The sequence below is a fragment of the Ochotona curzoniae genome, unplaced genomic scaffold (assembly GCF_017591425.1).
Source record: "Ochotona curzoniae isolate NIBS_2020 unplaced genomic scaffold, NIBS_Ocur_1.0 contig_3520, whole genome shotgun sequence".
Lineage (NCBI taxonomy): Eukaryota > Metazoa > Chordata > Mammalia > Lagomorpha > Ochotonidae > Ochotona > Ochotona curzoniae.
This window is the reverse complement of record NW_024465894.1, coordinates 13,274,885-13,299,698: the sequence shown is the minus strand read 5'-3', so window position 1 is coordinate 13,299,698 and position 24,814 is coordinate 13,274,885. Positions and strand designations below refer to the sequence as shown.

General features: G+C 48.4%; 1 protein-coding gene across 2 annotated transcripts in view; it reads left to right on the top strand.

Moving 5' to 3' along the window:
• Window positions 1-5,349: 5,349 nt before the first annotated feature.
• PHF20 (PHD finger protein 20) overlaps window positions 5,350-24,814 on the top strand; it is an 83,639-nt gene continuing 64,174 nt past the window's right edge. Inside the window, exon 1 of one of the 2 annotated variants that reach the window (XM_040981540.1) lies at window positions 5,350-5,427. The gene's annotated coding sequence lies outside the window, so the exon portion shown is untranslated. The remainder of the gene's footprint in view (window positions 5,428-24,814) is intronic. The other variant, XM_040981541.1, reaches the window with a different exon arrangement.

Sequence of the window (24,814 nt, the reverse complement as noted above, 5' to 3'; positions counted from 1 at the left end):
TATTATTTAAAAAATTTTTTAAAGAATTTATTTGAGGGCCTGGCTAGTTAGCCTAATGGCTAAAGTCCTTGTCTTGCTTGTGCTTGCATATGGATCATCCTCCATGTTATGATTCACTCCCCAAGTGACCACAACGGCTGGAGCTGTGCCGGTCTGAAGCCAGGAGCCTCTTCTGGGTCTCCCAAACAGGTGCAGGGTTCCAACGTTTCGGGCCATCCTCGACTGCTACCGTGCAGGACCCTGACTCTCCTCTCTGTAAATCTGACTTTCTAATAAAAAAATAGGTAAATCTTTTTAAAAAATGTATTTGAAAGTCAGATTGATGCACACAGAGAGGTTTTCTATTGACTGTTCCACTCCCCAAATGGCTAGAACAGGTCCAGCCAAAGCCAGGAGCCACGAAATCCGTTTGAGTTTCCCAGTATGGAGCAAGAACTTAGCTTCTTGAGTCAGCTGTTGCTTCCCAGGTGCATTAGTTGGTAGTGGAGTAGCCTGGACTCAATCTCTCAGCTGGGCCACATGGGTTTCTCATGCTAGGGCTTAACCCCTTGTGTCTCAATATCTGGCACAAGTTAGGGATTCTTTGCATTATTGTGTTTCAGGGGCAAAAATCTATGTTAGAAACAGCCACTCACATCTAAGTAATTGCATGTTAGCATAAATGCAAAGGATTTTGGGAAGGTCCTTTCTTCCTGCATTTGAACTGCTGACTCAATGCTTCTGGATGTCAAAATATGGAATTTTTATTTTATTCTTTGCTTTTATTTATTAGTTTATTTTAAAGATTTACTTGAAAGGCAGAGTGACACAGAAGAGAGGGGAAAGACAGAGAGGGTAGAGAGAGTTTTTTCATGTTCTGTTTTATTTACAAAATGGTCACAACACTCAGGGCTGGGCAAGGCCTCAGGCAGGAACCTGGACTTCTCTCTGAAATGCCACTTGAGCGGCAGGGATCCAAGGTCTTAAATCTTTATATAAAGATTTATTTTATTTTTATTGGAAAGGCGAATATACAGAGAGGAGAAGGGACAGAGAGGAAGATCTTTCATTTGATGGTTCACTTCCCTAGTGGCCACAACGGCTGGAGCTGAGCAAATCTGAAGCCACGAGCTTCTTCCAGGTCTCCCACATGGGTGCAGGATCCCAAGGACACAAGTAGGAAGCTAGATGGGAAGCAAGGCTGCTGGGATTAGAATCAGCACCCATATGGGATCCCGGGCGGGTTTAAGGCGAGGACTTTAACTGCTTTGCCCCCTCCCCACCTGGTTCTCACCTGTGCTGTTTGGGCGCAGTGACCACATCTGGTACGGTTCACCCTACCTTGGCATTCCTTAACGTGCACTGCTTTGTGTTGTGACTGAATCGGGCCCAACCCACACTCTATTCTGGTGCTCGGATTCACCAGCAGGTGATTTGAATGGGCTAATATTTATGCAGGTGGGTATCCTTCTCTGGCCTTTTCTGGGTTGCTTCCTATTGTGGTTCTTGCGTTCACCTGTAGGGGCTGTGTCCCGACAGAGGAGTTTCCCAAGCTCCTTCATGAGAACCTCTCCCTATGCTAGATTTTGGGCGTACTGGTGGTTCCATGGGCCAGCTCTCCTTGCTGGCCTTCAATCCGTTCCAGTTCTTACTGTTAGATGTTTCAGCCCAGCCAAGACTTGTCCATACCCAGATTCTGCTCACACATGGCTCAGTAGGGGCAGAGACCCAGCCTAGTCCATCCTACATCTACCCAGGTTCTCCAGAGCACCAGATGGTGTTGGCATCTAGCCCAGCTTGGTGCGCGCAGCCCTAGTCCACACTTGTGCCAAGGGAGATTGTAGCCATATCCAGACTAGAACACAGCCCCCACTCCGGCCCTTGCACTCTCCCATGGCAACTCGAACCCAGCAAGGGTGTACTCTCACTGCTATCCAACTGAGTCTATTCTCAGCCCTAAATTACGTGCGTGCCAGTGATTGCTCTAACCCAGTTGGCTTAGCCCCTCACCTGTCTCAGCCTTTGCCTTCGATGTTGTGGCCTAGTATCCCTGGCTCACACAGACCAGTTGGTGTAAGAGCCTAGTTCGGCATGACATGTGTTCCATCCTGATTTCTGTTCTTTCTTGTGAGTTGATGTTTGCTAGGCCTGCCCAGTCTGTCCCCTCTCAGTTGCAGCTCAGCCCACCCCACATCCTATTTTAGGATACACCTTTGGGTGCTGTTGGCTTGACCTGCCCAGACTGCTATCGGTTCCTTTACCCGTAAGTGATGGCAGGTGCCATGGTCACACCTAACTTAGCCCATCACCACCCCAGCTCGCGAGCTAACCAGCGAGACTTTTATTTCCACAGGATTGTGCCTACACTTCCCCCACAGAATCTACCCCCAGACCTAGTTCTCTTGCGTGCTGGTTAGTGTCTTGACCCTGACGAATGTGACCAGTCCACTATTCCACCACCCAGTCAGGTACTGATACCTAGCCTTGCCAGACAGGCCCCCATCCATAGCTTTGGTGTGGACTGGTGTGTGGCAGTTAGTGATGCTCTATGTTAATAGCCCATCTCAGGATTCCTAATTGGGCTGGTGAATCAGTCTGGCCCAAATAGATCTTATGGACACTCCCTCCAAACCATCAGGTCTAGGTCCCCACACTTGCCCAAAAGTTTTGTGACCCTGTTACTGGGAGTCACCCACACTTCATCTCTCACCTACACTAACATTGGCCTTATTCATGGGTGTCTCTAGGTAGCAATTATATATCCTAAAGACCCCAGAGTTCACCGCCCAAAGCTTAGGACTCAGTCATTGCCTTTTGGCAGTGGCTTTGGCCTGAGTTCCCAGCTTTGGGTCCGGCCTGACTGGGGCACCTCCCATAGCCACCACACTGCAGGGAGCTGCAGTTGCCCCAATCCCAATGCCTGAACCCCTCCCAAACTCATCCTGCTGTAAGACAGAGCAGGAACTTAACATGAGCTTTGAGGAGGAAGAAACTAAGCAGAATATAATGAAGGGACATCTATAGTTCAAAACTGTCATGTCTGAAGGCACACAAGATGGGCGAGATCCTGTGTAGAAACAGCAGAGAAACAGCAGGTGTCAGCAACCACAGACCGAGGGAGAGGCAGTCCTGACCAAGGCAAAGACCAAGGCAGTCCTGACCAGTCCTCCTCACCAGGAAATTAGAAACACATAATTTGTTGAATGGTCATAGTTACTTTAAAGATATACACAGTAGAGCCCATAATAAGGATGTGAGCATTTATTTATAGCTACTTTTTTCATGATCTTCCCAAAGTCCCCAGGCAAGACCACATGGAAGACCTGGTAGACTACATTGTCTGGTGAGTATGAAGTGGGCAGGATTGGACTGGACTGCAATATCCATCAGTTTGCATGGAAGACAGGGCTGGAAACAGAACTGACCCAGCAATTGCAATGACCAGCATATGCATAAGCTGATTGGGGCGACGGACTGTGCCAGGCCCTACTGGCAAGCACACAAGAATCAGGTCTGGGATCACCTCAGACAAAGTTTCTTTGGAGATCCCTCCAACTGAACTGCTGATCTCAGAACCCCAACCATGGAGAGACTATGTCAACCAGGGGAGTCTGAATAGATTTCAATGTGCTTGGAGTGGCGAGATTGGCAGCAATTCAGAACTGTTGAATTATCAAAACAGCTTCAGCAGGACCCTCAGAGCATGCCCCACATTGGGGACCTGGGATGGGTGGGAGGCTGGGTGGGGTTTCTCCCCTGACCCCTGATACAGGGGGAAAAAATGATGATATTAGTATGGAAACAATGGTCTTACCCACTTTTCTGTAGCCCTTAACCCTTTGTACCCTAATCAACTATGTAAGATCATAAATAAATAAATAAATGTTTGGACAGAATATAGTGCAGATGGGGAAACTGACAAGTTGTTTTAAGGTGGGCACTACTAAGATTAGGGACACAAGGTGGGCATTATGGCCATTTGGGAAAGTGAACTGGTGGATGGAACATCTTTGTTTCTCCTCTCTGTACACTTATTTTTCCAATAAAAATTTTTAAAAATTAGTATTTTATAAAGACTTACAAAACTTAGAGAAAACATTAAAAAGCATATAATATATACACATACACATTATTTGAAAGGAGATACAGAAAGATACAGAAAAAATCTTCCATGGCTGGTTCACCCCCCCAAATGAACGCAATGCCCAGAGCTGAGCTGATTCGAAGCTAGGAGCCAAGAGCTTCTTCCAAATTGCCCGTGTGTGGATGCAGAATCCCAAAGCCTTGGCCCTCCTCTACTGCTTTCCCAGGCTACAAGCAGGGAGCTGAACGGGAAGTAGAGCACCAGGGATTATGAACCGTTGCTCATATGGGATTCAGTCACTAGACTACTGCACAGGGGCCCAATAAATCATTTTAAAAATATTTATTTATTTTTATTGGAAAGTCAGATATACAGAGAGGAGGAGAGACAGAGAGGAAGATGTTCGTTCTGATAATTCACTCCCCAGCAGCCTCAACAGCTGAAGCTGAGCCAACCTGAGGCTAGGAGCCAGGAGCTTGTTCTCACAGGTGGGCACAGGATCCTGAGACTTTGGGCCCATCTCCACTGCTTTCCCAGGTCACAAGCAGGGAGCTGGGAGGGAAGTAGGATTAGAACTGGCGCTCACATGAGATCTAGGTGGGTGCAAGGAGAGGATTTTATCCACTAGGCTACCATGCTGGGCCCAATAAATCAATTTCTAAAAAAGTCAGCATTGCCAGCTTAAGTAATCTTGATTATTTTATCGGGGCTTTACCAGGTGTGTCTTGGTCCCTGGGGACAAAAGTATGGTTCCATTTTCTCAGCAGTGTTTGGAATCCTTTCCTAGGAATTAATGACCCTAAGGCAGAGGAGTGACAAAGCCCTGAGGTGAGAAAGAACCTTAATGCTTGAGGACTTGAAAAGAGGCATAAGCACAAGAAGGAGGTACATCCAGACACCCAAGATCCTGGTAGCAAGTCTAGGTACTAACTCGGAGAAAAGAGGGAAAAGGATGTTGAGTAGAGGATAACAGTTCTCATTTTCCTTGTCAATGCGGGAACGGAAACTGGGTGGAGACCACCGTCCTTTTGGACAGAGGCCATGGTGGTCTGCATCGTCGTGGCGCCAGCTTGGAGGTGAGGGCGAGGGGCTCTTCGCGGCCTTTTTGCCATCTGAGCAGCTCCTCGGTGCAGGCGGACTTCGAGTGCCCCTTGGGCTGCCGGCCCGCTTTCCCGCGCGTCAGGGCAGTGGGCGTGGCCTGGGCGGGGCAGCTGGAGCGCTGCGTCACCCGGTGGTGGCGAGGGTGCGTGTGTGTGGGGGGCGGGGGATACGCTGGGCGCGTCCCTGGGGTCACGTGGTGCGCGGCACGCAGAGTCCTTCTGTCGGTTGGTCCTGGAGCGGCGCAGCAGGAGCGGGGCCGTGAGGTGAGCTCGTGGCGCGGCGCGGCGAGGCGAAGCCGGCTGGCCGGGGCCCGGTCGGGCCGGGTCCCGCGCCGCGTGCGCGCGCGCCCCCGCCGTTCGGGCGGGAGCCGTGACGGACGGCACCGCTGCTCCGGTCCCCTGGCCGGCCCCGCTCCCCCGCCTGCCTCCGCTCGCCCAGCCCTGAGGGAGGCCCGGGGACCGCTGCCGAGAGCGTGGCGGGCGTGCGAGCGGCGCCCAATGCCCGGCGCTTCCCGCGGGAGTGACGGGGGCCGCAGCCAATCAACGCCGCCCGAGGGGGCTGGGCCGCGGGGTGCGGGCCCGGGGCGCGGAGCGGGCCGAGCTGGGGTGTGGGGGTGTGTGTGGGGTTCAGAGCTTGGGGCAGAGCCTGGGTGATGTGGCCCCTGGGTGCCCTCATTACCTTACCGCCCCCCTGAGGTTGCCTTGTGGTTTGAGAACGCGTTTTCTTTTATTGACTCGTATTATTCCGGGTGTAGCACGCCCCTTTCTCGAGACCCCGAATATGGGAGTGTCCCCTTTCTGTAGTTTTGAATATCTGGGCCATGCACCCTGTTTCTTGAGCTCCAACTCTGGAATTTTGTAATTCTTGAAGCTCTTCAAACTGAGGGATTACGCCCTTACCCCCTTCACCTCAAACCGGAGCACACTTCCTTTTCAAGGTTCCTTCCAAATCTTAACACGCACTCCTGTAATTTGGAGGTTCGCCCCGTCGCGGGGTCCCTCAAGTGTGGTCCATCACCAGTGTTTTGGGATATTTGCTTAGATTGCCCGCGTTCCTTTTTTCCTGGTCTTAAATCTGAGAGCATGTTTTCCAGAATTTCTTCCCAGAATTTCCTGAGTTTCGAGGTTAGTTCCTTAATCTTTCAGATCTGGGGGTGGGGTACACTTCACTTGATTTTTAGTGTATCAGACATCAAAGCAAAGTCCTGAAGTTTGTGAGTACCTAATTTCCATATCATAAGTAAGGAAATTTGTTGTCTTGTCGCTCTCTCTTTCGGGGTAACATTTTTTTTTGTTTGGTTTTTTAAGGAGTTCCCCAGACCAGTTTTTCCTTCCAGCAGGATTTTGTGCATGTCAGATAGTGTGTCCTTAGTCCTCCAGATGCGCCTGGGGCTTCTTGGGTCTGGTGGGCACACTTCCCCTCAGTTTCATTCTCCCGTGGTTCCTGCCTTCCTACGTTTAAGGCTCTTCTTCCAGGCCAGATATTCTCTTTCCCTCCCGCTTGGGGGCTTCGTTTCCCAGTAGGTGTTCTTCCAGGCTGGTCAGTGCACCCATTTCCTCTTCCTCTGGTGAGTGTGTATCTTTGTTCAGCGCAGGACTTTCGCCGCCTTTTTTTTTTTTTTTTTTTAATTCCTGTTTGCATTTCTAGGGTCAGAGCTGCTGAAGACACCCCAGCTACCGTTCCAGGATCCCTTTGCTAAAGGATTGCCTGCACACTGCGTGCACCTTGTCTAGTTTATCTTTCATCTGCAAACAAAGCTCTTTCTCTGGCTGGCTAAATCTAATATTTATTTATTTATTTATTTTGTTTCTCCTGGTGGAAACTGTTCTGCTTTGAGAGGCTGTGGAATCTTGTGCTCTCTGGCTTGTGTGCTGGGGGAAGCCTCCATCTCTGCCTGGCCTGGCTTCCTAGCCCAGGGGTCAAATGGAAGAAAAAACCCCTGCCTGCAATTGGTTATTCATAGGATAATTAATTCTCTTGGTGGTTTGCTTTCTGTCAAGTTCTGGTTAGGTGGGTTCTGTTTTCTCCTTTGCTTCATTTTCCTTACCTGGGGGTAGGATGGAGTGGGGAAGGGGGCAGGGAGGGAAAGCCAAAAAACACCTACAGGATTTTTTTTTCTCGATTTGTATTGCTTCTAGTCCATAAACTACTTTGCTAAGTTTGCTTCCCCCCCCCCCCCCCCCGCCTTGTATCACGAGAAGAGGTCATTTGGAGGAATTTACTTGGGCACTGTTTGTTCTCGTGGACCAAGAGAAGGATGGCTGTTTTTCGCTCCCTGTTTTCCTCTCTTGTGTCTTGTATCCTCATTCCCTACCCACTTGAAAGTCTGCAGGTGCCTTGGCTCCTTAGAGCCTGTAGGTTCCTTTTTTTTTTTCTCAACTGCCTCTCCAGATGTTTCTAGGGGCTCTGATTACTTTCTTCACAGCTGGAATCCTAAATGCTTAGGGAATAACAACTCCTCTGACCTCTCTGCCTCTGGGCCGGTACTAGATGTGCAGCTGCACGGGGCCTAGGCAGGGGGAAGAGTTTGGGTCTTGGAAGCTTCTTCATTGAGACCAGGCAGGAAAAGAATGCATTTCCAGGAGCAAGTCTTTCTCAGTCGCATCTGGAACTGGATGTTTGCCAAGCAGCTGCTTCTTGGGGATGCTGGAGGATTTCAGTGATAATCCCAGGAACCTGTAGGAGTTAATGAAGCTTGTGGGGAATTGCCTTGAACTCTGTGCTAGAACCTGAATGAAATGAACTATCATTGTATTTTCAGAGTGACTTAAGATATTATCCATGAAAACCATGGAAGCAAGTTATATTATTTCAGGAAGTGAAATAGATTCCACCCTGAGATCATGTGATCCTTAGTGGGTACTGCAATTACCAAAAAACATTGGAGGTCTAGGAAGTAAATAATAAAACATGGTATGTTGAAAGTAAACAGGTACTTTTCTCTCTCTCTCTCTCTCTTTTTATATATACTTTTCCTTTCTCTTCGACTGTTTGATGCTTCCATCTGTGTACTGCTCTAAAGTACTGCACCCTTAAAGTGCCTGTCGGACTTAAATGTTTGTATGGGTCACCTGGAGGTCTTGGTAAAATGTTGATTCTGATTTTGGTATGTCTGTGGTGAGCCCAAGTGTCTGTGTCTCTGACTTGCGTGTGATGCTGGTGTTATTCAGTTACATCAGAGTAGTGAGTTTCCATATACAAAGCCAAAGATTTCTCTGTGAAAAATAGGAAAATGGGAGTTAGCTTTCTGCTGCTGTAGTGGTTTTCATTTTGTGCTATATTCAGACATTCTTTTTCATTTTTTTTAAAATTTTTATTGGAAAGGCGGATATACAGAGAGGAGAGACAGAGAGAAAGATCTCTGTCCAATGATTCACTCCCCAAGTGAGCGCAACGGCCGGTGCTGTGCCGATCCGAAGCCAGGAGCCTCTTCTGGGTCTCCCAGGCAGGTGCAGGGTCCCAAAGCCTTGGGCCATCCTTGACTGCTTTCCTGGGCCACAGGCAGGGAGCTGGATGGGAAGTGGGGCCGCCGGGATTAGAACCAGCGCCCGTATGGGATCGTGGGCGTGCAAGGCGAGGACCTTAACCACTGCGCCATCGCGCCGGGCCCTATATTCAGACATTCTTAAAGTTTGTGGAAGGCCACTGACCCCTTCTGAAGACTCATTAATACTCATTTACAGTGATTCTAATGTTTAAATTTTTTTTTTTAAATTTTAAGATATATTTATTTTAAAGGCATAGTTAGAAAGATCTTCCATCCTTAGGTTCATAGTTCCCAAATTGCTGCCCTGGCCATGCCTGCCTGGGTAAGCCAAAGCCAGGAGCTTCATCCTTTTTGCCAGGTGGATGTAGGATCCCAAATATTTGAGTTATCTTCTGCTTTCCCAAGGCTACTTAGGGAGCTGGATTGGAAGCAGAGCAGCTGGGGCATAAAACACCCTTGTGGGGTGCCATTGTTACAGGCTAGGGCTTAACCTGATATGCACAATACTTACCCCAATATTTAGCTTTTAAACCATGACAAAGACTTTAGGATTTTGGTGATACTTAAATATTTAAATAATTCTTGTTTGAATGTCTTAACATAGAATCATTCTTCAGTTACTACATAACCAGCTTGCTTCTGTTGTGACTGGGGAGTCTGCAGGGTCAGCAGTATTGTAATTCACAAGGAATCTTGTCTGGTTTTCTGGGTTCTGGAACTGGGTGTGGGACAAGGCTGAAGTCAAGATAGGTCAAGGTAGGAGCCTGGGTATGGAATAGAAGCTGCTGGCTTGTCCCGCAAATGGGTGGTCCTGAGGGCAGTAGTGAGGGCAAGAAGATGTCTTCCTCTCTTCTGTGCTAAGAGTCTACTCCAAGTCTCAGATGTGGTTTTGCATTCTGAATGTCTTTTTATCTGTACCTGTCTCCTGCCGATGTTCTTTTCCAGCATGATTCTGTTTCAGGCTCTGTTTGGGGCAGACCGATTGGCCGTACCTCTTTCTCTCCATTCCTCTTATGAATGTTGGATCTTTCTCAGTAACAGACCAAATCTGGATTTGGCTCTAGTCCCAATTCTTCCCCTGAGTGTGAGACTTCAGGCAAGTCACTTAATGCTGCTCCTGGGCCTCCTCCCCATTTGTAAAGTGAGGGGTTGTTGATATCCAAGGTCCACTCTGTTCTGGGGCTTTGTCAGAACAGCACTTAGACACCCAGCTGTCTGTGGGAGCTCCTAGCAGGTTCCGATTTCCTTCACGTGCTTTGGTTGGGCAGTCTGCCAGTCATTCTCTTGTCTGAGTTGATTTCTGCCACTGCCTCTCTGTGGCCGAGGTGGCCAGCTCACCCTCACATCTGACTGCAGCCTTCCCTTGACTCCACGTCCTCCACAGCTCCACGCCTAAACAGAAGCGTTCCTTGAATTCTCTGTTTCCTGTTTGCTGCTTCCTCTGCTTCTCTTTCACTTGTAAATTCTTTTATCTGATGTGTATTTTAAGGCTTCCCCCTCTACACCCTCAACTTTCTTTTTGCTTTGAATGAGCAGGGTAGGTAATAGGAATGCCTTTATCTTAAAAACCTGTGTTTATTTAGAGGACAGAAAAAGAGATTAAGAACTCCCATCTGTTGGTTTGCTCCCTAAAGGGCGACCACAGCCAGGACTAAGCCAGCCAAAGCTGGGAGCCAGGAATTCAGTCTAGAATTCCTCCCATGCCTCCCACATGATTGGCGGGAATCCAGTGACTTGAGTCATCATTGCTACCTCCCAGCATCAGCATTTGCAGGAAGTTGGGAGACAGGAGCCAGAGCCAGATACTGGACCCAGTCATGTTAGCCTAGCCTGGTAGGTTGTGATTTAAAGCTGAAGCAGGTAATTTGCCTTAGGCTGCAATTGGAGAAGCTGAGATCTAATGCATTTAGTCCCCTTTCCCTAACATCTACATTGGGAGTCCAGGTAAGTCTGAGCAGTGGTGCAGGTACCTTACTCTCTGGGCTACGTGTGTGGCTGGGAGAACCCATGCTGGGCCAGGCTTCCTGCTGGGGATACTCGCTTCCTGCCAAGCAGTGCGAAATCTTGGGCTTGCTGGCAGCTCTCTTGCTGGCAGTGGCGCTCTCTTGGTTCCTCCTGCTGGTCACCAGGCAGCAAGCTCTGAATTCTTGGGGGTATGGAATTACTGCCTAGGGGCATCCATGGATAAGGCCACTGTATGTAGGTGAGGAATGTATCCTGAGGAATACCCAATGACAGGGCCACTGTACTTGCAGGTAAGCAAGATGACTGAGACCTTGTGGTTTGGAGGGAAGAGACCTGAAGATATTTATGAGTCAGACTGATAGACCAGCCCACATGGGAGTCCTGGGTTGGGTTTGTTAGCATGGAACATTGCTGACCACCACATGCCAGCACACATGCAAACTATGGCTGGGGCCTGTCTGGCAGGGCTAGATACCAGTACCTGATGACAGTGAGTGTCGGATCAGGGTATAGGTCACATTAGACTGGGCCATGACACCACTCAGCAGGCAAGAGAACCAGGTCCAGGGGTGGATTTTGTGGGGGATATGTAGGCCCATTCTTATGGAACTATAAGTCCTACTGGTTAGCTTGAGAGTTGGAGTGGTGAGGGGCTGAGCTGGGTATGATTATGGAACTCACTGATGCTCACCGGTAATGGGACTGGGAACAAGTGGGGTAGGTCCAGGCTGCAGCACCTGCATGAACACCCTAAAACAGGTGGGGCGGGCTGGGCCACATCAGCTCATACTTAGGCCAGGACGGATGGGACAGGCCATGTCTGGTAAGGGCCAAACACCCACTGGCGTGTGTGAGATCTGGATATGGGAGTGGCCTGAGTGGGGGAACCTGGGAAACTCCCCTAGTGGCTCACAGCTCCCACTGATGAGGTCTTGGGCAGGCTGGGCAGGGTAGCTCCATCCACCAGCAAGTGTGTGAGTTGGTTTTGGATGGGTGCAGACTTGGTGGGGCTGAGCAAACCATAGCCTACTGGCAAGTGCAGAAACTAGGAAGGAGTGTAGTACATGCCAAGCTAGATTGTCACATCTACTGGTTTACATGAACCAGGGATGAGAGCAGAGTGAGCAGGGCCAGGTTACAGCTCCTGTCAGTGAGAGTTAGGACTGGAGGCTGGCCAAGCAACAGCATCCAGAGGCAAAGGCCAAGACAGGTGAGGGGTTATGCTAAGCTGGGTCAGAGAAACCACCGGCACATGGGAGATCTGTGGCTGAGATCAAGCCTGGTTGGGAAGCTAAGGGGATGCCTTAGCTGGGTTGTGGGTCCCATTGGTGAGTGCGGGGCTGGAGTGTAGGCTGTGGTCTGGTTTGGACATGGTTGCAGTCTCCCTCGGCATGCATGTGGGCTGGGTCTGCAGTGTGCAAGACTGGGCTAGACTCCAGCACCTGGTGATTGTGAGAACCAGGGTGGATGTAGGATTGGCTGGACTAGGTCTGCCCTTGGCTGAGCCATGTGTGAGCTGTGTCTGGTCTGGGTGTGGACCCAACAGTGAGAAGCAGAATGGGTAAGGGCCAGTCAGGAAAGGCTACTGTTCCTGCTAGGAAGGGAGGTAGAATAGTAGGGCTTGCCCTTGGACCCACTGATGTGTGGGAGATCTGGCATAGGGAGAGGTTCTCATGAAGGAGCTTGGGAAACTCCTCTGTTGGGACACAGCCCCTACAGGTGAGCACAAGAACCGTGATAGGAAGCAGCCCAGACCAGGCCAGTTACCTGTCCCCATGGGCTTACCTTTGGCTCATGTCTGGGGCGAGTCAGGCTGGGCCAGTTCATATCACCCGCTGGCAAATTCAAGAGCCAGAATGGTGTGTGAGTCGTGCCAGGTCAGGCTGAAATACTAGCCAGTTCACATTAGGGCCGGGACTGGGTGCTGGCTGGGCTGGCTAGGCTATTGTAGTCCCTACCAGCGTGAGCTAGAACTTGGGGCAGGCTGGGCTGGTCCGGGCCAGGCTACAGTACCCACTGACAAATGCTGAGGTGAGGCGGGCCAGGAGAGAGAGAACGAATCTGGTAGGGGGCTACAGGGAGCTCTCTTGCTGGACAACTATTCCCACTGGTGAGCGTCAGCTGAGATTGGGGTAGACCAGGCTGGGCAGGGCTATAACACCTGTTGGCTGCATGTAAGCTGGATCAGGGGAAAGCCAGGTTGGATGGACTATTTCTGCTGGTACATGTATAAGCCAGAGTAGGTGTGGGTTGGTTGGGCTTTGCCGCAGCATCAGCTGTCAGATGCTGGCACAGGGAAAACTCTGTGGAGCTAAATTGCAGTACCACCAGGAGACTTCAAGATCCAGGAGGAGGAGTGAGCCCATTAGGGAAATAGCAGCTACTCCCCTTATGGGTTCCCACTCTGACTGGTGAGAAAGAACCAGCACTGGGACAGGCATGGCTAGAGAGTGGTTCCTGCCACCACATGTTTGGGCTAGATAGTTGGGCTGGTTGGGTTGAACTAGGCTTTAATGCCTAGTATGAGAGCTGAATGGGATGTGGGACAGACAAGACCAGTCTGTTGTACATATTGGCAAGCATGGGAATCAGCGCAGGGGGCAGGACTGGTGGAGGTTATTGCGGGTTACTCTGACTAGGCTACAACTCCCACTGGTTTGCCTGGGGACCAAGTATACAGTGCGCAGGATCGGACTGGACAGCAATACGCATTAATTTGTGCAAAAGACAGGGCAGGAGACAACTGACCCAGCAATTGCAACTGACTGTATGAGTGAAGGCCGTTTTGGCCAGTGGGTTGTGTATTGGTGAATACTTGGGCAAACGGAGTCTCTAAAGTGGACTGTGTCAGCCAGTCGAGTCTGAAGAGATTTCATCATTCTTGGAATGGTAAGATTGGCAGCAATTCAGAACTGTTGAACTATGAAAACCACTTGAACAGTTCCCTTGGAGCATGCCCCACATCGGGGACCCTGGGATGGGTGGGAGGCTGGCTGGGGCTTCTCCCTTTATCTCCTCCCTTACCCCAGATACAGAAAGCAAAAAAAAAAAGACCAAGAGAGAGAATGTAGAAACATTGGTCTTATCCACTTTCCTGTAGACCTGTTGACCCTTTGTGCCCTAATCAACTATGTAAAGATTATCAAAATAATAATTTTGAAAAAATTGGCAAAAAAGAAAAAGATTTAAGTGTTTATTTGAAATAGTTACAGAGAAAGGGAGATAGAGAGATACTTTCTATTCTTTGGTTCACTCCCCAAGTAGCCACAACAGCCATAGCTGAGCCAGGCTGTTGTGGTGGCAAGGGCCAAAACACTCTAGGGGCGTAGTCTGCTTTCCCCAGGCCAGCTGGATCGGAAGTGGGCAGCCAGGACATGAACCATCACTAATATGGATTGCAGGGGCAGCTTTACCAGCTGCTCCACAATTACTTTCTTTTTTTAAAAAATTATTTTGAAAAAGCACTATTCATTTTATTGGAAAGGCAGAGAAGTAAATGAGAGATAGATAGGCCTTTGATTCGGTGTTTGACCCTCCAACTAGCCAGACTGAAGCCAGAAGCATAGAAGTTAGTCTTGGTCTCTCTTATTGGTGGCAGAGTCAAGTACTGAAGCCATTTCCTGTGACCTTGCAGGGTGCATGAGAAGCTGGAATTGGAAGTAGAAGCAGAGCCTGGGGACTTGAACACAAACCCTGGGATGAGGGAGATGGGTGTTCCCAGCAGCTTAGCTGCTGCACTAACCATGTGCCCCACGGTTTTCTAGTCTTTCTCTCTGTGTTTGGGTTTATTTATTTATTTGAAGAGCAGAGTTAGGGGCAGAGAGAGAGAAAAAAAAATTTTTTTAAAGATTTATTTAATTTTCTTGAAAAGACAGATTTACAGAGAGAAGGAGAAACAGAGAAAGATCTTGTCTGCTGATTCATTCCGTAAGTGGTCACAACAGCTGCGATCTGATTTGAAATCAGAAGCCAGGAGCCAGGAGCTTCTCCGTCTCCCAAGTAGGTGTAGGATTTTAAGGCTTTGGGTCGTCCTCTGCTGCTATCCCAGGTCACAGGCAGGGAAGTTGGATGGGAAATGAAGTAGTTGGAACATGGACTGGTGCCCCATAGGGGATCCTGGCAATTACAAGATGAAGATTTAGCTACTTGTCTATTGCACTGGGGCTGCAAGAGAAACCTTTGGTCAGCTGATTCACTCTCCAAATGGCTGCAGTGATCAGGGGTAGCCCAGACTGAAGCCAGGAGCCAGGAGCTTTGTACATACGGCTTTAAGAACCCAAGCACTCGGTCCACATTTGCCCGCTTTCCCAGTGCTTTAGCAGGGAGCTGGATTGTAAGTGGAGCAGCTGGGACACATGGATGTGGGCCTCATGGCTCTGTGGTATAACTTGCTAAGCCACAGTGCTTCCCCTTCACCACATTTTTCTTAGTAAAAATCATACTTTAAAACCAAACTATGATTAGTCACTTTCCTAGTTGTAAGCTGGGAGAAAAAGGGGCCGCAGTATTAACTTTCTCAATGACTTTCAGTTTTTTATTTTTTTGTTAGTGAAAATAGTTCCTTTTTTCCCCTCCTTTTTTTTTCTTTCATTTTTGATGATGTTTACATAGTTGATCAGGGTTGGAAGGGTCAAGGATCAGGGGAAAGTGGGCAAGACCATTGCTTACAAGTTTTCCCTTTTTGTATCTGGCGGAAGGAGGATTGCAAGGGGAAAAACCACGCCCAGCCTCCCAGTTGCCTCAGTAGCTGGATGGGGAAAGGCCTCTTGATGTCATCCCAGGGACCCCATTGTGGAGCATGTTCTGAGGGTTCTGCTCAAGTAATTTTAATAATTCTGAGATGCTGTTGATATTGCCACTTCAAGGATGAGGAAGTCTTTCCAAGGTCTATAGGCTGAAGTAGTACATCTCAGAGTCTCCATTTGCCCACAAATTTACTGTCAGGCTTTGCTGGGGTAGTTGATCAATGATTTTCCTATGAAATTTGTTTTTGGTTAGTGAAAATAGCCCTTTAAAAAATTATTAACTTTTTGGGCCCAGTGGCGTGGCCTCGTGGCTAAAGTCCTCAACTTGAATGCGCCGGGATCCCATATGGGTGCCGTTCTAATCCCGGCAGCTCTACTTCCCATCTAGCTCCCTGCTTGTGGCCTGGGAAAGCAGTCGAGGACGGCCCAAACCCTTGGGCCTCTGCACCCACATGGGAGAGCTGGAAGAAGTTCCTGGCTCTTGGCTTCAGATTGGCATAGCACCGGTGTTGCGGTTACTTGGGGAGTGAACCATCAGATGGAAGATCTTCCTCTCTGTCTCTCCTCGTCTCTGTATATCTGACTTTCCAATAAAAATAAGGTAAATCTTTAAAAAAATTATTTTTTGTTTCAAAAGCAGAATAAGAGGGAGAGAGAGAGCACGAGCATGTGAGCGTGCTTGAGCTAGTTCCCATCTGCTGGTTTGTTCCCTAAATGCCCTTGACAGCCTGGTTTGGGCTGAGGTGGAAGCTGGGAGCAGGAGCCCGATTTGTTGAGCCATCATCATTTTCTCTTAGGATCTGCAGTAGCAAGAAGCTGGGCTCCAGGAATTGGAGGCAAGCCTTGAAGCCAGACAGGGTGATATGGAATTGGAGATGTCCTAACCACTAGGCTAAACTTCCACCTCAGTTTTACTTTTGCTCTCATAGTTCATTGATTTATTGATTAATAACATGGTAGTTAAAATTGAAATCCTGCTTTGTAGTAATATATCCTAAGGTAGGTGTTCAGTTGTAGTTTGCTTCCTTTGGTTAAATAATAAAAGTAGTAAGCTTGCCAAAGAGCTGTAAAATTTAAGGATCCTTGTGTGAGTCAAATGTAAGCAGGGAAGGCGGAGCTTGATATGGTGAACTTTAGAGAGAAGGGTGAAGTTGGGCTTGGAGAAAAATTTAAAATGACATTTTTATTTCATGACAGTTTATTCTGTGTCAGGAATATAAGCTTGGGATCTTAAAGCTTGACTCCCAGACATCTGAGACAAATACAGCAGGTGAGCGTACTGTCCAAGTAGAGACCTGATTTTTCAGAAATCTGTTTCCCACTTGGAAAAAGTCCATGGCTAGGTGGATTATATATTGTACTCAGGTACTGGAAGGTGTGGAACCCTGGCCTGGAACTGTGGAGATTTTGCAATACTAACTGTAGCTGATGTTTGGGTGGGGGGCACTCTATTTGGTATCACTGAATGCTTAAAACTTATAGCTAATAAGCACAGCCTGGCTGAGTTCAGGTTTTTTTCAAGATTTATTTATTTTTATTGAAGGGAAGTTTTACAGAGGGGGGAAGACAGAAAGATATAATGTCTGCTGGTTCATTCCCCAAGCGGCTGCAGTGGCCAGAGCTAAGCTGATCTGAAACCAGGAGTCTGGAGCTTCTTCTAGGTCTCCCATGTGGGCACAGGGTCCAAGGCTTTTGGACATCCTCTACTGCTTTCCCAGATCACAGTTAAGCAGCCAGGACATGAAACTGCCGATATGGGATCCCAGCTCATGCAAGGCAAGGAATTAGCACTAGGCTATCCTGCTGGGCCCAAGTTCAGGGTTCTTTGCCTCTAGTTCCAGTGCTCTTACCACCTCTGTCTGCAGCTACTTTGTTTTATTCTCTGGCAAGGGTTGCAATGTCTGCCCCAGGGACTGAGGCTTGGAAAACCAATTTGTCTGGCTGTTCTGACGCAACTGTAGGTGGGACACGAAATTCAAGAAATCTATGTAGCAGACTTGGTTTTTTTTCAATCCTTAATTGAATAATTTTTTTTAAGATTTATTTTTATTATTTTTTTATTGGAAAGGCAGATATACAGAGAGGAAGATCTTCTGTCCGATGATTCACTCCCCAAGTGAGCGCAACGGCTGATACTATGCTGATCCGAAGCCAGGAGCCTCTTTCGGGTATCCCACGTGGGTGCAGGGTCCCAAGGCTTTGGGCTATCCTCGACTGCTTTCCCAGGCCACAGGCAGGGAGCTGGAAGGGAAGCGGGGCTGCCGGGCTAGAGCCAGCGCCCGCATGGGATCGTGGGCGTGCAAGGCGAGGACCTTAGCCACTGCGCCACCGTGCTGGGCCCTGAATAATTTATTTTTAAATACTTGTTTTATTTTATTGGAAAGGCAGATATACAGAGAAAATGAGATACAGAGAGAAAGATCTTCCGCCCTCTTGTTCAATCCCCAAGTAGCTGCAATGGCTGGAGCTCAGCTGATTCAAAGCCAGGAGCTTCTTGGTGTCCCATGTGGGAACAGGGTCCCAAGGCCTTGGGTCATCTTCTGCTGCTTTCCCAGGCCACAAGCAGGGAACTGGATGGGAAGTGGAGCAACCTCCTATATGATATCCCATTGCAAGCAAGGTGAGGACTTCAACTACTACACTACTGCACTGGCACACAGACTAATTTTTAAGTTGGTAATTTTGTGTAGCCTGTGAATGTTGTTGAAAATTGTCATGTGTTGTATGGCAGAACAAAAGCTTGCCCACCCCTGCTAGGTTAGAATGAATTAATTACAGGGTCAAACAGGTGGCAGCCTGGAACTAGGAACTGAGACACTTTGCCACCCCCACCCGGGTCTCCTTCCTGACCATGCAAATCTCCTTCAGTATTCATCCTGGTTGAGCAGGCTGCCTCTGCTTTTCTCTTCCTTCCTCCCTCTCTCTTTTCTTTGTCCTTGAGATGAAATACACATAAAATCTATGATCGTAACCCTTTTTCAGTGTACAGATCACTAATATGGAAATCACTGAGTGTACAGCCATCCCCCTGTCATTCTTTTCAACTCGGTAAAACTGAAACTCTGCCTCCAGGCCATACTAACCCCTTATTCCCCCATCTCGGATTTTCTGGCAGCTCCCTTCTAGTTTTCTGTCTCAGATTTGTGGCTACTTTTCTGTCCTTTCTTGAGGTTTGTTGACATGGCTGGTTTGGACTGCTTGCCTGTCCTTGTTCGCATGAAGTGGTGAATGGTGTGCAGTGTGCTCTGATGAGTAGGAAGTTGGTTATGCTGTGCCCACGTGATTCTGCAGTATTTGCAGTTCAGGAGGTGAGACGGTTACAGAGGCTGTCTTTTCTGTCCTGGATGCTTGTCCCCAGGCTTTAGGGTCAGAATAACTGAATTTGAATTGCAGCAGCTGCCGTTGTTTCAAGGCCACACATAATTTGGGCATGTGGCTTATATCTTTTGGACCTTTCATTGTGGAATGGACATGGAGGCACTTGCAGCGTGGCATGTCACTTGACCTAACTGGACCCTGGGTTCCTCTGGGCCCAAACACTTGCACTGTCTTTCACTGCTTTCTTAGACACATTAGCAGGGAGCTGGCTTGGTAGTGGAGCAGCTGATATTTGGGCTGGCACGCATATGGTATGCCAGTGTTAACGGGGCAGTGGGTTTACTCAGTATGCCGCAACACCACCCTCTATATTATTCCTCTTAGAAAAATGTTTGTTGGGCTTGGTCTGATGGCCTAGTGGCTGAAGTTCTTGCCTCGCACATGCTGGGATCCCATATGGGTGCCGGTTCTAATCCCAGCAGCTCCACTTCCCATCCAGCTCCCTACTTGTGGCCTGGGAAAGCAGTCGCGGATGGCTCAGAGCCTTAGGAGCCTGCACTCGGGTGGGAGACCAGAGCTCCTGGCTCCTGGCTTTGGATCGGCATAGCTTTGACCTTGTGATCTTTTAGGGAGTGAATCACTGGATAGAAGATCTTTCTCTGTCTCTCCTCCTCTCTGTATATACCTGATTTTCCAATAAAAATAAATAAATCTTTCAAAAAAAAAAAAAGAAAAATGTTTGTAAATTGCTTCCATGGGACTGGGAAGAGCTAAGAAAAAGAAATCCCGTAGTTTCATCTGTAACTTTACCAGTATTGTCTATAAAACATAAGTGGTCTTCAGTTTTTCTTCTTCACTGTTTTTTAGAAGATTTTATTTATTTATTTATTTTATATATATATTTTTTAATTTTTTAATTAAAAAATTTTTTTTATTGGAAAGGCGGATATACAGAGAGGAGAGACAGAGAGGAAGATCTTCCATCCGATGATTCACTCCCCAAGTGAGCGCAACGGCCGGTGCTGTGCCGATCCGATCCGAAGCCAGGAGCCTCTTTCGGGTCTCCCAGGCAGGTGCAGGGTCCCAAAGCTTTGGGCCGTCCTCGACTGCTTTCCCAGACCACAGGCAGGGAGCTGGATGGGAAGTGGAGCAGCTGGGATTAGAACTGGTGCCCATATGGGATCACGGGCGTGCAAGGCGAGGACCTTAACCACTGCCGGGCCCTACTTATTTATTTTTAAAAGATTGATTTAGTTTTATTGCAGTTATATATACATACATATATATATATATGTAAGTGACCATAGTGGCTGGTGCTGCACCAGTCTGAAGCCAGGAGCCAGGAGCTCTTCTGGGTCTCCCGTGTGGGTGCAGAGTCCCAAAACTTTGGGCCATCCTCCACTGCTTTCCCAGGCCACAAGCAGGGAGCTGGATGGGAAACAGGGCTGCCGGGATTAGAACCTGTGCCTATATGGGATCCCGGTGCATTCAAGGTGAGGACTTTAGGCTCTAGGCCACAGTGCTGGGCCCAAGACTTCATTTTTTATTGGTAAGGCAGATATGCAGAGAAGAGGAGAGACGGAGAGGAAAGTCGGAACATCTTCCTTCCAATGATTCCCCCACAAGCAGCTATAATGGCTGGAACTGAGCTAATCTGAAGCCAGGAGGCTGGAGCCTCTTTTGGATCTCCCACGTGGGTGCAGGGTCCCAAGGCTTTGTGCTGTCCTGCACTGCTTTCCCAGGCCACATGCAGGGAGCTGGATGGGAAGTAGGGCTGGCAGGATTAGAACCGTTGCCCATATGGGATCCTAGTGCATGCAAGTGGCATACTTTAACTGCTAGGCTACTGTGCTGGACCCCTTTCTTTTTCTTTCACTTTTTAAAACCTAACAGTAATATGATAATTAATGCTTAAGTAACCCAAAGTCCTTTTTTCTAAAAGCTATTTGAGAACTAGTGATTAAGACACTGGTTCCCATGTCAGAGCATCTGGCTTCCTTTACTGTCTGTGACTGCTGATACTTTTTTTTTCTGTTTGTTTTTGTGAGGCAGTTAGAGAGATGGAGAGACATCTGCTGATTCACTTAAAGTGGCCTCAAGGCTCAGGGCTGGGCGTGGCTGAAGCTTGGAATGTCATCTGGTCTCCCATGTGTGTCACAGAGACCTCTCCCCGCTGGTTTTCTAGATGCATTAGCAGGGAGGAGTTTGGGAAGTAGAGCAGCCAAGACCCATCAGACACCTCCTGTGGTGACTTGTCCCTGTCTCATCTTCCTGGTGATGCTGACCTGGGAGGCAGTGGTGATGTCCAGGATCCCTTACCTAGGGTCTGGGACTGACTGCCTTCACTTTCAGGACCTCAGTCCTGGCCATTGTGAGCATTTGGGAAATGAAACAGTGGATAAAGGCATTCTGTCTCTTTAAAAAAAAAATGCATTGATTTGTTTTTATTTAAAAGGCAGAGTTACAGAGAGAGAGAGGGAAAGGCAGGGAGAGAGATTCTCCATCCACTGGTTCCTAGTCTGAAGCCAGGAGCCAGGAACTTCTTCCAAGTCTCCCAAATGGGCGCAGGGACCCAAAGACTTAGACAATCCTCTACTGCTTTCCCAGGCCACAAGCAGGGAGCTGGATACGAAGTGGAGCAGCTGGGACGGTACCTTGGGCATATATGGGATCCCAGTAAATTCAAGGCAAGGATTTTAGCCACTGAGTCATTGTGTGCGCCAATCTATTTTTGCTTCTAAGGAAGGGAGAAAGGAAAATGAGGCTGCTGTTTGTTGCAGAGCTAAGGAGCTCCTGGGATGACTGTATCCCGTATTGGAGGGCCTGGGTTCTAGTACTGGGCCTGCTTCTGATTCCAGCTTCCTGCCCATGTGTACCCTGGGCGGCATGGCTGAAGTAGCCGGGTCCCTGTTACCCTCATGGGAGACCGGGATGGAGTTCTTGATTCCTGCTTGGCCCTGGCCCTGGCTCTTATTGCAGGCATTTGTAGAATAAAAGGTGATTTAGAAGATCTCTTTTAGGGCTTGATGGCTAAATGGCTTAACCCTTACGTTGTGGGCACCATGATCTAATTTGGGTGCTTGTTCATGTCCTGCCGTTCCACTTCCCATCCAGCTCCTGCGTGTGACCTAGGAGGGCAATAAAGGAAGGCCCAAAGCCTTGGGACCTTGCGTTCCCGTGGGAAACCTGGAAGAAGCTTCTGACTCCTGGCTTTGGATCAGTTCAGCTCCGGCTGTTGAGACCATTTGGGAAATGAACCAGTGGATAGAAGGTCTTTCTCTCTCCCTTCGCTTCATAAAAATTATTCTGCCTTTCCAAAAGAAGAAAAAAAACTTAAAAAAAAAAAAATCTCCCTGTCTCTGTTTTTGAAGTAGAATCCCAATTTCTTTACCTATCTGGATGACCATGGGGAAGTTATTTATTTTCTTTAGGTTTCTTGTACTAACTTGGTAAAATGGGATAATGCTGCCAACTTCTCTGTGGCTTTTGTCAAGGGTTTAGCCTGTAGTAAAGACTCAATAGGGCCCGGCGCGGTGGCGCAAGTAGTTAAAGGTGCTATCTGATTTAACAGGCCTGGAGCTGCTGTTTAAGGGCACTGTTAGGGGTTCCCCAGAGAGGAGTTCCTCATCTCTTGGAGAGATCGGTCACACAGGTTGGTTTGGTGGAAAGTGAGGGACGTTGTGATCCAGAGGACAGGTCAGGCTGACTTGATGAATATGCATGGTCCAGCAAGTCCTTCTGGATGGTACTGATGGCTGTGCCCAGCCCCGAAGGACTAGGCAGAAGAAGCAGCTTGCTTGTGCCAAAGTCCTGGAGGTTGGAATTGCAAGGAGCATGAATGAAGCAAGAGTGTGTGGGTTGCAAGAATGGTAATGACCTTGAGATTTTTTGTACATCAGTCTCTGTGCTAGGTAAGTAATTCTTCCTAACACTTACGTGATGGTATGAAGTAGGAGCCAGTAGAAGCAGAGCCTGAGGCTCATAACGGAAATGGCTTGGGCAAGGAGGTCAGGCAGGGCTGGGATCCCCATCCTTGCAGTCCTTTTCCAGTGTGCCGCCTTTCTGTGGAGCTAGCTGGTTTCCCTGCTTTTAGGCTGCCACCTTAAGAGACTCCTTCCTGGTTTGGTCTTAACAGCTAAGCCGATGATGTCCGTACTGCCGCCCTTCAGTGCCTTGAGTTCTGTTCTGTTAAACGATTTTAATACACAGTTTTATAACCTGGTATAGTATAAAAATGGTAATGGGTGGAAGATTAGAGCAGTGTGATACCTGATCTGAGTCAGACTGGCTTCCCGCCTTGTCCTGAAACTCGCTGATTTTCTTACTTAGGCCCCCTTTTGAACTTCAGTTACAAAACAAGAATAAAAACAATTGTTGTGATCTGGATTACAGCTGATGGGGGCCTGAACTGGGCAGCACTTTGGCAATGGAAGCCTAAAGGCAGGTCTACAGAAGGGTTGACTCAGAGTGGGAGGTGAAAGATGATGGTAACGCTTATGTTGTTAAGCTTGGCACTTCGGCTCATCTTGGGCTCTTAGATTGTGATGGGGAGAAAAGAAGCAGCTTGTAAACGTAAGATGATTAGCTCCATGTGGTTGAGCAATGTGGCAAAGGTCATGTAGCAAGTTCCTCCCCGAGCCAAGCCTGGGCACCAGGCCATTTGAATTGCCGCTGGGAAGACCCACTGATTTAACCTACTCGTCCTCAGTTGTTTGGAATGAGTCAATGCAACTTGTGTCTGCTTGACAGTCTGAATTTTAATTGTGAGTGGAAACGCTCGATCCTGGAGAAAGCCTTTCAAGTGTGTTGGAAGGGGTGAATTGAGTTTCCGAGGCTGACTTCTGTCTCCCTCCTCACATCCATGTCTGCCACCTTCCCGTCCCTTCTCTTCTTCCTCCCCTCCCTTCACTTTCCCTTCTCTCCCCTTCCTCTCTCCCTCCCTTTCTTCCTCTTTCTTTCTCTTTCTTCCTTTCTGTCTCTCCTTCATTTTAATTGGAAAGCCATATCAAATTTACACAGACAAGGAGAGACAAAAAAATCTTCCATTTGCTGCTTTACTCCCCAAATGCCCACAAAAACTGGAGTTGAGCTGATCCAAAGACAGGAGGCTGAAGCCTCTTCTGGGTCTCTCACGTGGGTGCAGGGTCCCAAGGTTTTGGGCTGTTCTCCACTGCTTTCCCAAGCCACATGCAGGGAGCTGAATGGGAAGCAGGGCTGCCGGGATTAGAACCATTGCCCGTATGGGATCCAGGCGTGTTCAAGGTGAGGACTGTAACTGCTAGGCTACCATGCTGGACCCAGCTCATTTATTTCTCACAGCCACCCCAGGAGGTTGAGACATTCAATTGTATTTTATAGATGTATAAATGGAGGCTCACTGATTTTTTTTTTTCTCACTAGTCAGCTGGTGAATGAAATCAGTGAGTAAAATCAGAATTGGCCCAAATCTAAGTCTAAAATCTGGCTGTCCTCCCTTCTCAAAGCGTTCCCTGGCCTTCCCCTGAGGGAATTCTGGTGGCAGAGAGTCCCCTGCAGAGGCTTCTCCTGGGAGATCTGCTTGTCCCTGCACCTGCTGATTGCATTTCTGCTTTTCCCGGGAAGCGGCATGGGCCTCGGGGAGTGGCATCTCTGGGTCAGGCTGCCTTTGCCTGGAGATTGTTCCTTCTCCCTCAGATTCTTTCCCCCTAGACTTTTACATTGTCGTCTCCGTCACTTAGGTCTCTGTTCAGACTGTGGCTCCACAGAGGACCCTTTCTCAGCTTTATCTGTCACTTACAGTTCATGTCATTTTCTTGCTGTCCTCCAGGGTCTTCTCTGTGAGAAATGACATTTCGGAGTATGTGTGTCTTGTTACCTGCTCCTCTCCAGAGAGCAGGGTTGCAGTGTTTTCTTCCTCTGATCCAGCTCCCTGCTTGTACACTTAGGAAAACAGCAGGTGGCCCAGGTCCTGGGGTCTCACCTTCCAGGGAGACTGGAAGAAGCTTCACCAGGATGAAAGGCCTCTCTTTGGTTTTCTTCTTTGTAACTCTGCTTCAAATAAAAATACAGTAAATCTCAAAAAAAAAAAAAAAAAGGAAATGATAACAACAGTTAGGTCTAAGGTAGTGTTCCAGCTTTCCTACAACTATTTTTTGA